This window comes from Erpetoichthys calabaricus, chromosome 16, assembly GCF_900747795.2.
Source record: "Erpetoichthys calabaricus chromosome 16, fErpCal1.3, whole genome shotgun sequence".
Classification (NCBI taxonomy): domain Eukaryota; kingdom Metazoa; phylum Chordata; class Cladistia; order Polypteriformes; family Polypteridae; genus Erpetoichthys; species Erpetoichthys calabaricus.
Genome location: NC_041409.2, coordinates 23582650 through 23600384, shown reverse-complemented (window position 1 = coordinate 23600384; position 17735 = coordinate 23582650). Strand labels below are relative to the sequence as shown.

The 17735-nt window shown below is 37.7% G+C and overlaps 1 protein-coding gene across 1 annotated transcript in view; it reads right to left on the bottom strand.

Moving 5' to 3' along the window:
- Positions 1-17735, bottom strand: part of bcl11ba (BCL11 transcription factor B a) — a 96351-nt gene that overhangs the window by 38281 nt on the left and 40335 nt on the right.

Here is a 17735-nt window from a genome sequence, read left to right as displayed (position 1 = left end):
CGGTAAACAGCTTCATAAGGCAAGACACTGTGGCCCGATGGAGCTAGACATGAAACCAAAAGCTTATCGATTTAAGTCCTGAAACTGGCCGACTGTCTTATCGTACATCACACAAGATGAATATCAGTTTGTCTGCTAACTGTCTGGATTACAAGATTATTATGTACAGTATGTAAAGTCCCCTGCAAGGAGCCGTATAACACCTACCTGACTAATCCACCAATATACAGTACATTTGTGGATTAAAGTCAGAAAAGCATGATGGATGGTAAGACAAGTTACTAATTAATAAATGACCTCTTCAACTGCCTGCTGGCTGTTAAAATACTGAAACTAACTTACAGGGTGTTGATATTGTCCTATGAACAGATACTGCAAAAATGGTGTCTTTGTTTAAGACTACACACCCCATTAAAAGCTCATCGTTTGCTCATCTTTTCTAGCGTTATTCTATAACTGGAGCCTGTTCCTCTAGACCCCTCCTCCAGGCATACAGCAGACCAACAACCTCCACCAATCACTGGCGATCAAATTATCACTCCCACCAGAAGCATTAGTCACGTCAGCATGGCTACAGGTTCTGGAGAACTCTGCTTTATCTTTTCCAAGAAATCTCGACTAGGATTTTTAGTAAGTATTGAGCTTGCATCAAGTTTCTGAATTCGATGAAAAAGGCAAATACGTAAATACCAAGTAATAATAGTTTAATACAACAATTTAGTCTACATTACTGCCCCTGCATCACATCTAGGAGACCCAGGCGTCTTGAGGTGATTATAATATTGTTTTTGCCGGTTGCTGCACCCTTCACTATGATTAGGAGCTACTTTTAATTTCCTTCAGTTTCATCCAATATTTAGGTTTTGTGAATATACAGGGTGATCCAGATCTAACTTTGTAATTATTGCATTGCATTGCATTAAAAGTTGCATAGTTAGATCCGGACCACCCTATATGTGCAAGAGTGACACAGTTGCACATTAGTTAGTGCTGCTGCCTTTCTGCACCACTGTCTCTGTATACAAAACAGAAAAGAAAATCAACTGCAACTGGATGGATGGACAGAAGATTTGAGAATGGATGGGCACATTTTCCATTTTATAATACAAATGTAAGGTTGGATTCTGTCTTGTGCCTGGTGCCTGTGGGGATAGACACCAGCCCTGTTACACTTCTAACACTGAAACAGGCCGGGTTAACACATGGCCTAATTTTATTTTCAGATTTATAAATATTTTAGCCAAATATGTATTTTACACTTCAATTAATATACTACTTTGGGAATACTTAAAAAACAGCTTAAGTCAGGAGTCCTTGTCTCCAGTCCTTACGGACAGCAGTGCCTACTTGTAGCCAAGCTATCACAAACTGCATGAAACTAATTGTTTGATTAATTAGAAACATTTACCACTTCTGCAAGCCACAGATTAACATCCCTAAGGCTCACATGCTCCTGGCCATGCTTAATCAATCAATTGAAATTAATTAACCCGTTGATCGCTTTTGATACGTCAACCCTTCATATGCACAACTCCCCCCACCACCACCACCACACACTTCCTTAGTCTGTCTCAGCATTTCTAACCTGGTTTTGAGCTTTACAGGCCATATTTTATTACATAGTGTATTTAAGCCTGATTTATTTGATATTGCAATAAGCACCTCTAATTAGCATACTTGTGGAATCCATCCATACATTAATTTTCTATCAACTTTTCCAGTTTAGGACCATGGGGTGCTGGTGTCTGTCCCTGGAACTCTGCATGTTAAGCTGCCAATCATTCCATTGCAAGGCAGACTCACTCATATCACAGCAATTTTTAAGAATATGTACATCTTCAGGATATTAAAGGCTAACTGGAGTACCTGGAGGAAAGTCTACACATGCATAGGAAAAGTATCCAAACATATGAACATACAAAATTTGACAAACGAAAGAAGACCATTCAGTCCATCAAGCTTGTTTGTTTAGCTAATAGGGTAGCTAAGCCCTTCCAATCTTCTTACAGGTTCTCAAGGTTTCTGCTTCGGCAGTTTGTTTCAGAGTCCAGCTACTCTTTGTGTAAAGAAAGTTTGAGTTTTAAATGCACTGCCCCTTAATTTCCACTGAGGTCCTCAAATATGTAATTCACCCTTAAGCTGAAAGAATTCTGCTAGATCTACCTTATCAATGCTTTTATGGATCTACTTTATCAACATCACACACGCTCTCACAAGTGCCGACATGAATTTTTCTCTGGGTGTCTTGTTATGTTTAAGCAAAAGTAAATGATGACTCTAAGTAGGTCGCATGTGAGTGAGTGAGTGTGTGCCCTTGTGTTGGACTGGCATCCTGATCCCATCCACTTGCTTCCTTCCATTTACCTGATGCTACTGGGATGGACTCCAGCTCCTTGATGTAAAAAGCAGGTTGAAAAATGCATGAACCGATGCAGAAGTATTTTGATTAATAATGCAACTAGAAGCATAAGGCTTAAAAGAACGCCAGCACACCCTGTGAACGCTGGAGGACTTCAGCAGCTAAAATCCTCAATCATTGACTTTCTAACCACAACCTGAGGCCCATTCTTGGTGTTCCTTTTACCTGGAATTACTCTGAGCAGGTTTGCTGAAGAGCAACTTCTGCCATTGCAAAGAGTGTGCATGCAAACAGTCCTACATCAAATGTGTATGTGTACAAATGTTGAGGCACTCTTGACTAGGACAGCATGTCTCTGGACCGTGAAAAGAATAGGTGATGTGAAATAACTGCATCTAACATATTTTATTGAGTTCTTTCATGCTTTCTTGTTGTTCATTTTAGAAAAACAAAACAAAACTATATAATCCAGTCAGTCAGTCATTGTCCAACCTACTATATCCTAACACAGGGTCACGGGGGCCTGCTGGAGCCAATCCCAGCCAGCACAGGGTGCAAGGCAGGAAAGAAACCCCGGGCAGGACGCCAGACCACCACAGGGCACACATACCCACACACCAAGCACACACTGGGGACAATTTAGGATCACCAATGCACCTAACCTGCATGTCTTTGGACTGTGGGAGGAAACCCACACAGACACGGGGAGAACATGCAAACTCCACGCAGGAAGCAAACCCAGGTCTCCTTACTGTGAGGCAGCAGCGCTACCACTGCGCCACCCCTATATAATCCAATAATCAAAAATTAAAAAAAAATCTAATTACTGTCTAGAAAGGGTAGAAACCAATCACCTTCAGTTTTGAAATGTACACCAAACCTTGAGCAGCAAGCAATGACCAAAGTATACAAATTAAGACAACCCTCACATCTTTAACAAATAAAAGATGGGAGCTTCTTTACCTCTCTATTTTATTTGTTTTTTTTTGTTAGAGACCAAAAGTGGTGGTTAATTTGATCAGATTTTGTATTTCCAGAATTTTTGTTCCATATTTTTAAAGTTGGTATACCTTCTTAGGTATACTTTGTTACAGAACAGGACAGAATCTTGGATCATCTAGCATTTTTGGAAAATACTAAAACATCTAGACGTCTAGGAGATACTTTTATGAAAACACACAATTTAAAAAAACAAAAAAAGTTGCCCAGTACCAGTTTACAGCAGAAAAACCAGTCTCGTCACTAAATGAGTCAGTGCAGGTACAGAAATACTTGATTACAACTTTGGAGCCTAAATGTGCACCTACGGGCATACTGATAGATAGATTTAGATATGAAACTGACCTAAATTAAAAATTACAGCCATATTAAAAAAAATAAAGTCTATCGATACATAGGTAGATTTCGATTTAGATTGGAAACAGACCTAAATTGACAATTACATTACAATTACAGCCATATTAAAAAACATAAAGTCTATCGATACATACGCAGATTTCGATTTCGATTGGAAACAGACCTAAATTAACAATTACATTACAATTGCACCCATATTAAAAAACATAAAGTATATCAATACATATGCAGATTTCGATTTAGATTGGAAACAGACCTAAATTAACAATTGCATTACAATTACAGCCATATTAAAAAACATAAAGTCTATCGATACATACGCAGATTTCGATTTCGATTGGAAACAGACCTAAATTAACAATTACATTACAATTGCACCCATATTAAAAAACATAAAGTCTATCAATACATATGCAGATTTCGATTTAGATTGGAAACAGACCTAAATTAACAATTACATTACAATTGCACCCATATTAAAAAACATAAAGTCTATCGATACATACGCAGATTTCGATTTAGATTGGAAACAGACCTAAATTAACAATTATATTACAATTACAGCCATATTAAAAAACATAGTCTATCGATACATACGCAGATTTCGATTTCGATTGGAAACAGACCTAAATTAACAATTACATTACAATTGCACCCATATTAAAAAACATAAAGTCTATCAATACATATGCAGATTTCGATTTAGATTGGAAACAGACCTAAATTAACAATTACATTACAATTGCACCCATATTAAAAAACATAAAGTCTATCGATACATACGCAGATTTCGATTTAGATTGGAAACAGACCTAAATTAACAATTGCATTACAATTACAGCCATATTAACAGACTTCAGCCTATGGATGGATAGATAAATTGTAAATGTAAGTGTTATACACATACATGTAGCACCAGCTTGACATTTAAGGTGCACTGTTATCAAGTACACATGATTTTTTATCTACAAGACACGGCGATTAAAAATAAAAAATGAATATTTATGCAAAGTGTAAAGCTATTTCAGTCAAATCTTTTTTGAAATGATCTTGGCATCATCCTTCTTCATATGCTGCCTTAACATTCATGTGTGAAATGTAATAAGACTCCAAGCTGCTCACAGTAATGGTGTCTGCTTTTGTGTACTGAAGCCTTTGTACCACAATAAGACAAAGTGTAGTTAAATTCGAATTTCCAATTACTGTAGCACACCAAAGGGTTTCCTTTGCACTCTATCTTGGTACAATTACATCCGCCTTCCGTCTTGAAAGCTTAATAAATAAGATTCACTACCAGATTTATTTTGGTCTGACATATAAGGAAGAGTTTCACTGTACTCTGTGCACATGACAAAAAAACCCTGAACTTGATTAAAATAGCGTTTCCTATTTTGTGCATGTTTTTATTAGGCTTACTATAGAAATAAGTCATTTGCTGAAGATGTGTGCCACTGAAGTGCGCAGTAATCCAGATCGTGATACTTTGTGAGTTAATATCTGTACTCTACATGAATGTAATATTTCACTCCTGTTTTAAATAGAAACTGATGTGTTTAAATTTTGGTATTTGGAATGGTAGTATTTGCTTTGTTAGGTGTTGTGTGATTGATAATGCCTGTTATGTAAGACAATACATAAAACAGACTTGTTGATGTTCATTTTCGGTACTGTTACTTTGTAAAATGTATCTTTTTGAAAGACAAGAACAGGCTTACAAAAGAGAGCTTAAAGAACTGCCACTAGATGGTGAAATATTTCTTTTTTTTCCATAGCACACATACACTTATTTTAGCCCTTAAGAAATATAAGCAAGAAGATATTCTTTTTATTAAACGTTTAAGCAAGATATTTGGTTGGAAATGCTGTTCTCATATATACTGTACCTTAAATGGTGAAAAATAAATGTTATAGAAAAAGGAAAAAAAAAAAGAAAAGAGAGTCCATTGCAAGAAGTAATTCTGGCAAAAACATGTCAAAGACTGTAAACCGAGCAAAGGGTGATGGTAGTGGGGGGTATGGCATTCACACAGTAAGTCTGGCTCCAGTATAACTGAAACCAGGCCTTCTCATATAACCAGTCCAATCTGTTTTGATTTGTAAGAGCCGTCTCTCTCTCTCTCTTTTCAAGCCGAAAGGATCTTTAAGAAACACAACAGCCCTGCGTGCATTTTAAAGAGGAAGACTCCGTTGGCAAAATCTACAACAACAAAAAAAACTGTTTTTTTTTCAGAAACTAAAGGTCTTTTTTTATTTATTTGTTTGTTTGTTTTGGTGATGCTAACGAAAAAAAAAAAAAACCTGACAAACATCTGCTTCTGTTTGAAATTATTCTTAAATACGTTCAGCTCTCCTTTCAAAAGCAAAATAAAATGTTGTGTGCTACTGTACTGTCAATAATCTGATCGTTCCTGTGCCTACAGAACATGCACAAGTTTACTGTGGCATCCTTGAGATTTCTGCCTGGATAAGGCATCCACTAAAAGAAATACATGAAAAAAAAAGATATGGTATAGAATAACAAGCAAAAAAGGTGAAGCTGCAAGGAATGTTTGAGGTGCCCCACACTAAAGCCTTTTCATCAAACAAAAAATGTAAGGGCTAAGGTCAACCTTATAGAAGGAGAGAGACAATGAAAAATAACTAGAAAAACCTCTCTGTCAGAGAGACCTGTGATTCTTGGCATTGTTTCAGTCAGATGAAAAGATGCACTGCAAAAAAATAAAATTGCATTAGTTAAGGTTTCTGCTCTGTTTTTTTTTTTTCTTTTCATTTTAGAAGATTTAAATTGTAGCTTCTATATGCAGGGTGGTTTGTGTACCTGTGGCCCCTTTCTCAATATTGTGGGGCACACAATAGTCAAGAAACCTTTCACAAGAGGAAAATTAATTTTTCTGATCGAAACTCTGCAATAAAAATGTAACGCTTCAGTATTCGTCTATTGATAGATTCAGGTCAGCATAGGGATGGAGTCAACGACATGCTCAAAGCAGGAAAGAAAGGTGCGATTGTTCATATAGTGTATTTCATGGAGGACTTCATCATACACTGTATGTATGTATGTATGTATGTATGTATGTGGATAAGTTCAAATAATGATATTTATATGTGAAACATAAGGATGGTGGCAGTAGGGAGCACTGCTGCCTCACAGCTTTAGAGGTCTATGCTTGGTCACTGTGTGGAGTTTGTATATTCTCTACATTCTCTTTAGATCTCGAAGATATCCATGTAGGGTTAGTTGAAAATAAATTGGACTAGTGGTGTGTGTGTGTGTGTGTCTGTGTGTGTGTGTGTGTATTCCATTGTGCATCCCTTAACGTCATGTACTACAAAGAACTACTAGTCTTTGTGTGTTTGGTCTGAACAGACCAGCAGTGACTATTTATAATATACTGTACTCTATATTGTTACGAATATGCATCTATAGCCACAGTATATATGTACAGTATATACATATACAGTTCACATATAGAGAATAACATTTTATTTTGTTTATAATAATTATGATTATGCATGCATGTTTGAGTGCACATTTCTTCTTTCAGCTCTAGAATCTAAACCACTTGTTTAGCTGCATTATGGCCGACCTGAGCATCACAAGTTCTAGACCTTTAAACCAGGAGGGCACCGGACCTGTTACAAATATTATGTATATGGGAAACATTTATATACAGGGTTAGTCAAATGATCTGAAAGACTTCAACACTAAATTACAAATGAACAACAATTCTAACTGTGTCATCCTGTAAAAGAACTGCTCAGGATTTACTCTTTCATTTAATACCACTCTTGTCCTAGTAGCAACTGTACTTAATTTGTAATTATTTTGTTTTAAATTTGCTTGTAGTATTTTTTAAAGATAGATAGATAGATAGATAGATAGATAGATAGATAGATAGATAGATAGATAGATAGATAGATAGATAGATAGATAGATAGATAGATAGATAGATAGATAGATGTGAAAGGCACTATATAATAGATAGATAGATAGATAGATAGATAGATAGATAGATAGATAGATAGATAGATAGATAGATAGATAGATAGATAGATAGATAGATAGATAGATAGATAGATAGATAGATAGATGTGAAAGGCACTATATATAATAGATAGATAGATAGATAGATAGATAGATAGATAGATAGATAGATAGATAGATAGATAGATAGATAGATAGATAGATAGATAGATAGATAGATAGATAGATAGATGTGAAAGGCACCATATAACAGATAGACAGATAGATCTGCGGTGGGTTGGCGCCCTGCCCGGGATTGGTTCCTGCCTTGTGCCCTGTGTTGGCTGGGATTGGCTCCAGCAGACCCCCAAGACCCTGTGTTCGGGTTCAGCGGGATGGAAAATGGATGGATAGATAGATAGATAGATAGATAGATAGATAGATAGATAGATAGATAGATAGATAGATAGATAGATAGATAGATAGATAGATAGATAGATAGATAGATAGATAGAGATTCTAATTTCTACGTAGATCAATCAGGTTTGAGAGTCTTGTGCTATTTTACATAAAGGCTGTATTTATTTATTTCTGTATGTATGTGTGTGTTGATCCCGCTTCATTCTGACTCGTACACATATACAAACACAAACCAATACACTGTATACTGTATATTATTATCATTTGAATGCTTCTTCATGCACCTTGCTGGTCTTCTCTTAGGTATTTGCTCTTCTAACAAGGGTCTAGCTGTCATGAGAGTGGTTTTAACTAACACATCTTATGTTAACAGAGTCAGTAGAAACCATCAAGTGCTGTGACTAGAGAGAGCTGCATTTGAATTAATTACATGTATATTCTTTCATAGTGTACAGAATATTGTAATGAGCACCAGCTGTTTTAAGCGTCCAACCCCAACTGAGGCATTAAACGTGCTTATTTCTCTTTCTTTTCCTAAAACAAACATTTGTAGCATAATTGAGTTGAATGCTTATTACTATGCAAAAAAATATTAATTCTCAGCATTGAAGCAGCCTATTGGAGGCTGCGTTGCTCAGGTGTCTGCCTTAGCTAGTATTTCATGCACTTACTGCTTTTCATAAGCTGTCTGGTGCTGAACGTCCAGAGTGGACTGCGTCACCTCATCTCTCTATTTTTTTTTTTTTTTTTGTAAAGTGTCTTGAACACTAAACAATATTTTTGTTTACAGTACGTGGACCACGTGAAGCAAGACATTGCAGGTCCAGGCATCAATCAAATGCAGTCGAGATGCGCTCCTTCACTTAAGGACATTTTCCCAGCTTACTTGTGTTACCAAGGGGTAGTTTAAACTAGCCGAGCTGACTCGGGTAGCGAGGAGCCTGCAGCAGGAGGTGTGTTCCATGAGTCGTCATGTTTGCTGAGGTTTTTTTTTCCCAGTCACACATTACGCCATGAGGGTTTTTCCTCTTCACTTCCTTCTTGCCACAGAAAGTCACTCCACCGTAACTAACCAATCGCAAATGGTTTTGAAGCAAATACACAGTCAGTCCAAACTTTCTTCTGTTACTTAAATATAACTTGTAGCCTTAAACTTTCAAATGCATGGCTTTGTTAGTGCAGTTTGGGCCTTGATGTTCTTTGTGGTTTATCTATGAAAGGCACTGTATGAAATAAAGATGTCAGTATGTATGGTACATTTGTTATAGCTTATAAAGCTCTAAAAACGGCAGAAAACCCTCTTTTTAAACGTGGCTTAGTCCTTAAAAAGAAAGACAACTATCCCTCAGGGTAGCAACATTTTTGTTTCTACTTAACTCCCCATTTGTCCATTTGAATTTATCTTTTACAAAACTTTCGTAAATATGCCTTGAGTGACAGGACCTTATCAAATTCAAGTCTGAAACCACATGAAGTAAAAATGACTACAAAAAAGTCTGTAATTGAACAAATAACTGTGTTGATTGTCTCACTTGTGTCCATCTTATGCTAATTTATGTGCTCTGGCTTATCTGGTCCTCACGTCCATTTATGGCTTGTTGTGATTGTTTGTCCATTGTGATATTCAAAGTTATTCAAGTGACTGTCAGGGGGGTTTGAAAAATGCAGAAGACCTCCACACCTGCTAGAAAGGCCTGGAGGATCTATGAGGTGATGCCTCAGCAAAGAATCTATAAATCTAAGGCAGGTTTGAATTAAGAAATGTTGCCATACCATTTCCAAAACCTGCTTAAGCAAGGTCACTGGGGGGCTGAAGCCTATCCCAACAAGCATAGGTTGTAAGGCCGGAACAATCCTTGGACAGGGCTCCCGTCCATTGTAGGGTGAACACACTCACATACAGTACGCCTCACACACACACACTAGAGCCAAATCGGCACCAATCCATCTAACTTGCATGTGGGAGAAAACCCAAGCAGACACGGGAAGTACATTACAAACTTCACACAGGGAGGACCCAGGACATGAACCCTGGTCTCCTTACTGGAAGACCACCACGGATTCCGGAGGTGAGTGGTGAGTTGGGAACAATGCATTATAAAAACACAAAAGGGGAAGCAAAGTAATTGTGTGATTTGAGCTGTAAAGACACATCAAAGTGTGTGGTTTCAAACAGACTCCTGCCTAAGTTCTTTGTTTCTGTGTACCCCATTGCCCCCACTGGTATACGTTAACAGAAACTGCCAGTCTTTGGAAGTTTTGATGGGTACAGGCTGGCAGCACATTATAGGAAGCCACAAGGTCAGCTAGTTCAATTGAGAAACTCACATCGTGTGAATAGAGAGTAGACGCTTCAGTACCATGCCAATCACTGAGGTGGTCTTCCAAAATAATCAGAGGCATTATTACTACACCAAGACACGAAAGACAGATTTTAGACGGGAATGAAACAATGAATGAACATGCCTTTAATGGTGTACAACATTACCTTCACCTTGAAATTGGGCAGATGGCCAAACGTTTATTTATTTATTTTTTCTTTGCAAAAAAGATAGCTGGGCACGGTTTCTTGGGACGACTGTGAAGGGAATTAGCTATGAGGATCCAGAAAAATCACCCCTAAAGAAAATAAGATGCTTTGTTACTCTGATGTATCTCCCTGTAAAGTGTACAAACAGCATGGGTGGTCTACCTGCTTCACTTGGCCACTCTGAATGATATAATCATAGCAAAATGAAAACTTTGATATAATTAAGGGTGGAGCAACGCAACCATAGAAAAAACTTTAACATCTGTAATTTTGGTAGAGGTATGCCTTTTATCTAGAGATTACCTTCAATTTATGCCAGGTGTGTCAAACACCTTCTCATTTAGGCAAACGAAATGCCAGCTTGAAGCCTCAGAGCTCCTCCAGCGATCAGTGAGGCCTACAGTTAATCGTGGCTGTGCATTTACTCCATTTTTTGTGTTTTTGTTTCTGCATTTAGGGCTTTTTAGGTGCCTTTCATGATGTCTGCGGGTAAACGTGCTTCGGTTATTCAAAGAATAGATTGAGGAGGTGCAAAGCTTTCAGCGCATTCTAAAGTGTACTATTAAATTCAATTCTTCTGTTCATGTGGTGCCCTTTACATTTTCATTTTGAACATATATGTTTCCAAAATTTGAGTTCCTTGAACACCTTAAGAGTGAATGGATCATTTTTAGTCCGTGTGTCCCTTTGACAATGAGGTCTACAGTTAGCCACATTAACGCCAAGGCAGCTCTTCAAACCCTTTAATCCTTGCCATGCCAGCAACTGAGGTGAGAACTTACTGTAGGTACATGCCAAATTTGTTGTAGGTACACCAGTTTACACATTATTGATATGTGCCAGTCAGTTTAAAAGCCAGATAGGATTTCAGACAATACTACAAAAGACTCTTATCTACCAGCCCACGTCACAGACAACTATGAAAGTACCTGACAGTACAATGGACTTCTAAGAATTCAAAAGGCAGTGCCTTAAACAACAAAGAGTTTACCTGTCACTGTCAAAAAAGAGCAAAAGTATAGGCAAAAATAAGTTTATTGTCATGATTTCAGCCACCAAACTTTACACTAGTTAATACAGTACAAGTATACTCTCCACTAATATATCGATTTGAGACAAATCAAGGAACTAACCCTTCATCTACATGAATTCCTACCAAGCTGAATTAGCATCAGCAGTAAACCTGGTTGGAGGACATGCTACTAAACTTACTACACAATATACCCTGCTATGTGATGCTACTAAAAATTTCCAACGACGTTTCACTATGCAGCTTTTTGCTGGGAAATACGTCAGTGATCTCAAACAAAAAAAAAAAGGTGAAAACGTCTTGCAGTCAAACATGAACACACATTCTTGTGAATATGGCATTTAACCGAACTATTATGTGCGCACTTAATGCTAAGGGTAAAAATTCAGAAAAGTATTTTACAGGATAGTATAGTAAATTAAACAAAGTTAACAGAGACAAATGGAAGGAGTGGCGGACATCAGAAGCTGCGAGGCTTTACGCACATCGTTCTAGGTTGATCCGGTGCTGCTCTAGTTTGCTACTGACAAAGCCCTGCAAGAAGTGTTTAAAGTTTTCTTTTTTTTTCAGAAAGAAATGATGAAAATTATGATGATCCACCTCATTGCTCTTCCTCCAATTAAGATAATGTCTACCTTGAAACCTCCAACCACAACATGCACTGTTTGTCTACTTAAGGTGAGAAAAACTGGGTCACAGTTTAGCTTAGGTAGCCATTAAAAACAAGCCATTCACGCTCTATACAAACACTTTTTGTACTATCGTTTTAAATATATCACTCTTATTTCGCCTTGTTTGATATCATGATAAAAAGGCTTACAATGTATCTGGCAATTATTAATTTACCAGTGCACTGTATTCAATTTCCATTTTAGGTTAAAATGAATGTTTAGGCTGCGGTGGGTTGGCACCCTGCCTGGGATTGGTTCCTGCCTTGTGTCCTGTGTTGGCTGGGATTGGCTCCAGCAGACCCCCGTGACCCTGTGTTTGGATTCAGCGGGTTGGGAAATGGATGGATGGATGAATGTTTAGGGAAATTAACATTAACAACATTTTTAATTCTTTCTTTGTTTTGGGAGAAATAGACCAACCAGCTATGGTCCATATTAGTGTGCAATAGTGGGGATTGCCTGTGATTTATTTTATTTAGTCTGTTCATTATGTCCTTCACTCTGGCAGAACGACCATCCATTTTATATAAGTAGGCAGCTCTTGGCAAGCAGTAGTAAAATGTAACAAATTTAATTGTATTTGACACCTAAGCGTTAGGTTAATATTTGCGTATTTTCTACTCATCAAAATGTCCAGTTTATGAACCTGCCTTTCCATCACAGATCCCAGCAAAACCTTGCAAGAACCAGCCTTGCTATTGGATCACAAGGCACACATACGCACACACCGCCACTCACTAATGACACAAGAACTTAGAGTCCTCAAGAGTTCTGGCCTTGGCCACCTGGACAGAGTTTGCACATTTTCACTGCGTCATCAAAATTTCTCCTCCTTCATGCAACTTGGAGAGTATAAACTAATGTAAGGTGTAGGTGTAAGTATGAATGGGAAAGTCACTGGTTTCCAATGACCCTGAAATCAATAAGAAGCTTGACAAATGCATGGACAGATGGATGGTGCGTATCATTGGAATGTTAGATGTGACCATAGTTTATGAAGAAATGCACACACAAGGAGTACGGGCAAAGTCCACCGGGATCGTAACCAGGCAAGGAATCAAATCCAAGCCCAAGGATTGTGAGGCAGCCACACTAACCAATACAACTCGGAGTCCTGCCATGTGCAAAAGTTCGCTGATGACACTGCTATCGTGGGCTGCATCAGGAATGGGCTGGAGGAGGAGTATAGGGACCTAATCAATGACTTTGTTAAATGGTGTGACTCAAACCACCTACACCTGAACACCAGCAAAACCAAGGAGCTGGAGGTGGATTTTAGGAGACCCAGGCCCCTCATAGACCCAGTGATCATCAAAGGTGACTGTGTGCAGAGGGTGCAGACCTATAAATATCTGGGAGTGCAGCTGGATGATAAATTAGACTGGACTGCCAATACTGATGCACTGTGCAAGAAAGGACAGAGCCGGTTATACTACCTTAGAAGGCTGGCGTCCTTCAACATCTGCAATAAGATGCTGCAGATGTTCTATCAGACAGTTGTGGCGAGCGCTCTCTTCTACGTGGTGGTGTGCTGGGGAGGCAGCATTATGAGGAAAGATGCCTCACGTCTGGACAAACTGGTGAGGAAGGCAAGCTCTATTGTTGGCATGGAGCTGGACAGTTTAACATCTGTGGCAGAGCGAAGGGCGCTCAGCAGGCTCCTATCAATTATGGAGAATCCACTGCATCCACTTAATAGTATCATCTCCAGACAGAAGAGCAGTTTCAGCGACAGACTGCTGTCACTGTCCTGCTCCACTGACAGATTGAGGAGATCGTTCCTCCACCACACTATGCGACTCTTTAATTCCATCCGGGGGTGTAAACGTTAACATTTAACATTATACATAGTTATTGTCTGTTTTTCACCTGCATTATTATCATTCTTTAATTTAATATTATTTATTGTATCAGTATGCTGCTGCTGAAGAATGTGAATTTCCCATTGGGATTAATAAAGTATCTATCTATCTATCTATCTATCTATCTATCTATCTATCTATCTATCTATCTATCTATCTATCTATCTATCTATCTATCTATCTATCTATCTATCTATCTATCTATCTATCTATCTATCTATCTAACCATTGCACCAGTGGGCTGCCCCAAATTTGTTTAAATGACCTAAACACACGCACTGGTTTATCACCTAGTGATGTGTTCCAGACATCAGTAAACTTTTACTTGCGTTATAGACAACTGTTGAACAAGTTTGCCAATGGGAACCCTGAAATAGTAAAGGGGTAACCAGTGAGTAGTCCCAGAAAAACATGAGATTCTCTGCCTGATGCATTGAGCTTACCCAGCAGCCCTATAGTGTTGATCGCTTGACTTATCACTCATTGGATATTGACGTTAAGATCAGGACATTCACCACTCACTCCTATTAACACCTCACAGGGGCAACATAAGGGAAGTGCAATTGTTACTTATGTTTATTTCCATCTTTAATGTGTCCAGTGTGGCCATCGCTAAGGTATCCTCTGATTCTCACCACGTACGCCACTCAACGGCCACTTAACAGGATAATACCTTCCCTTCAAAGAATGCTTTGTGATTTTGTTAAAACACAAAAAAACTTACACCAACCCGGTTTACTTATTCACTTTTAATCAGCTGTAACATATACATGCACAAAACGACTTTCTGAACGCACATTTACTAACAACTGGAGGTGAGTTCAAGTTTATTGTCATGTCTACATAGTGAAATGAAATTCTCACTTGTGTGGCTCCCCAGAAGGGTGACAGTGATGCAATACAAAATAAAATGGTGTAAACTCAACATGAAAAATATCATACAGTGCAGCCTATATGTTTGAAATGAATAAAATGTTCACACCATGTAGGCAGAAAAAGGACTCGAAGGAAGCAAACAGGAGCCGTCATCTGTCTGATTATTGATCTATCAAGCATTCTCTCCACAATGACACCCTTTTCCAGCCATTAAAAATACAACCGTGGTTGAGAAGACATCGGCTATCCTCCAAAGCCTCTAGATGAAGTATTTAAAAAAAAAAAATAAAAAGAGAGAATAATGGGCACAGTTTCGAAACATAAAGGAGTTAACTCTGCTTGGAATTATGTCTCTAAGGAGATGATAGCTGTGCCAGCATCTACCATGAAAACGTAGCCTGTGCTTTGATAGAACGCATTTTCTGAACCCCGCAGACGAGAGTAATTATTGTAAGAGACCATGATTACAGGTCTGCATATCCACACAGAGCTGGCATTCACTTTTTGGAAGCACAGCTTCCAAAAGAACTTAAGGAACATATTTCATACGCAAGCATTTCTTTATTTATTTTTTTTTTCTTTTAAAACTGTGTAGACAAAGGGTTCAATAAATTATTTTAATCCATTCACCTCTATAGATATGACAAGAAAATGTATGTGCCATCATCAGCTCTTCTGGAATGAACTAAAAAACACAATGGAAATGACATCTTTCACGCATTTACAATCCTTTATAAAAATGTGTTTGTCTTACCGACTAGATGCAATATTTAAAAATTCACTTGAATAAATAACTATGTCACTCTTTGGAACCGCTGAGCAAATCCTCACTATTTTGAATTATTGTAGGCTATTATTAATCCTTGCTAGTTAGCAGACTGAAAAATTAGGTTTTGTTAAGTGGTGATTTGTCTTGCTAAATGAAAACATCCATTGTGGAAAAAAAAAATGGCTGAAATGCTTCATTAAATGTTATATTTTAAGTTATAAACATAAATAAAAGGTAATGTCAAAAACCTCTGAGAACCTGTCGAGCAAGCATAAAAACGCGTCTTGTAATGAGAACCGTTTCAATAGCAATGGCACGTGACACCGTGTGTGCCTTGAGCAACTGCAAATAAAAAACTCCAAGATGGCGTTTGTTCATTTCTCAAAAGCTATTCTGATGAAAAATGAGAAAAAAAAATAAATAAAAATGCTAATTTCATTCTTGTCTTGAATGATATCCCCGTTCTTATATTTGCATATTTCAAAAACATGACAGACACTGTCATTTATAAACACTCGTAAAGAAAACTTAACCTTACCAAGTTAAAAAAAAAATGTTTTGTGCTAATTAAACTACTAATAACTGAAATGTATTTTTTCCCTCATGATATATTTGCCACGTTTCCTGTGTATTTAAATAATATGCACTCTTCATCTTTTTATTCCACTTTCTGATTTCAAGCCAATTAGATATAGTAATAAAGGTAAAATTAATTTAAACACTGCAATGAACAAAATGAAAGGTACAAATTAAAACAATCAATAAAAGGCCTGGCTTTGGCTAAGTAGCTGAGTGTAGTTTTCTGATATAATGACTACATCTACTGTATTCTGGAAGGTCCAAAATATAAAGCGCTGTGGTGCCTATAGCTGTAAAGAGATGGGCACACCTTCAAAAGGCTTTGCTCACATGTCTCTCATTCTTGTGAGGAAAAAAAAACGATATAAAAATTAGGAAAAAAAAGGTTCTTGGAAATAGATGAAAAATGTATTGCTGCAACTTTATTTATTTATAGGGACAATTAAGGAACAAAATCCATTCACATCTGGACCAATTATTAGCATATGCCAGAAATTTTGAAGCATTTGCTACCAAATTAGTGGCAAGTTTTATTCCCCTGCTGTGGTAGGAAAATATAAAATGTACCACCATGTGACCACCATTAACCCACATGTGGACTGTTTGAAGTCTTTCTGTGGGATATTTTAACTCATTGTGCACTGACGGCCAAACACGAGAATGAAGGGTTATGTAAGTGAAAGCCGTTTTCTGCAAAAAGCACAGCTCTGAATTCTCAAACGAGAAAGAAGTCAACCCTTAAAGCTCACATTCTAATCAGTGGGACCAACTGTAGTGAACAATCAAAGACAAAGAACTGACTACTGCAGCTGGAACGAGTGAAATACAATTCAAAGGAAAAGGACTGTCAATGTTTTACATTTTAAATCTACAATTTTACTATAAACAGCTAAGCATTTGCTGTATTTTATGAGGGATTTAAATGTACTTTAGAACATATGTGAGTATATGTGTGTTTATGCACATGTGGGGTGTGTGTATACAGTGTACGTATACACACATATATATACTGTTATACACACACACATGCATATTTAGTATATGCTGTTTTTACACACACACACATTTGCTTGTGAGTGTGTGTGTATATATAAATATATATGTATTTATATGTAAATGTTACATAGTTTACTATCAAATAATGCAAAGAGTACGCGACACGTGTTTCAGCCTTATTTGGGCTCATCAGGCGTACACACTCCACTGCACCCCTTGCGGGGATCGAACCTCAGACGTCAGCAGCGAAGCCTCTTTACGTTGTGCCACGGCGTGTGGTTCATTTATTTGACAGCCTGCAGATTGGTAGTAATTACATTCAT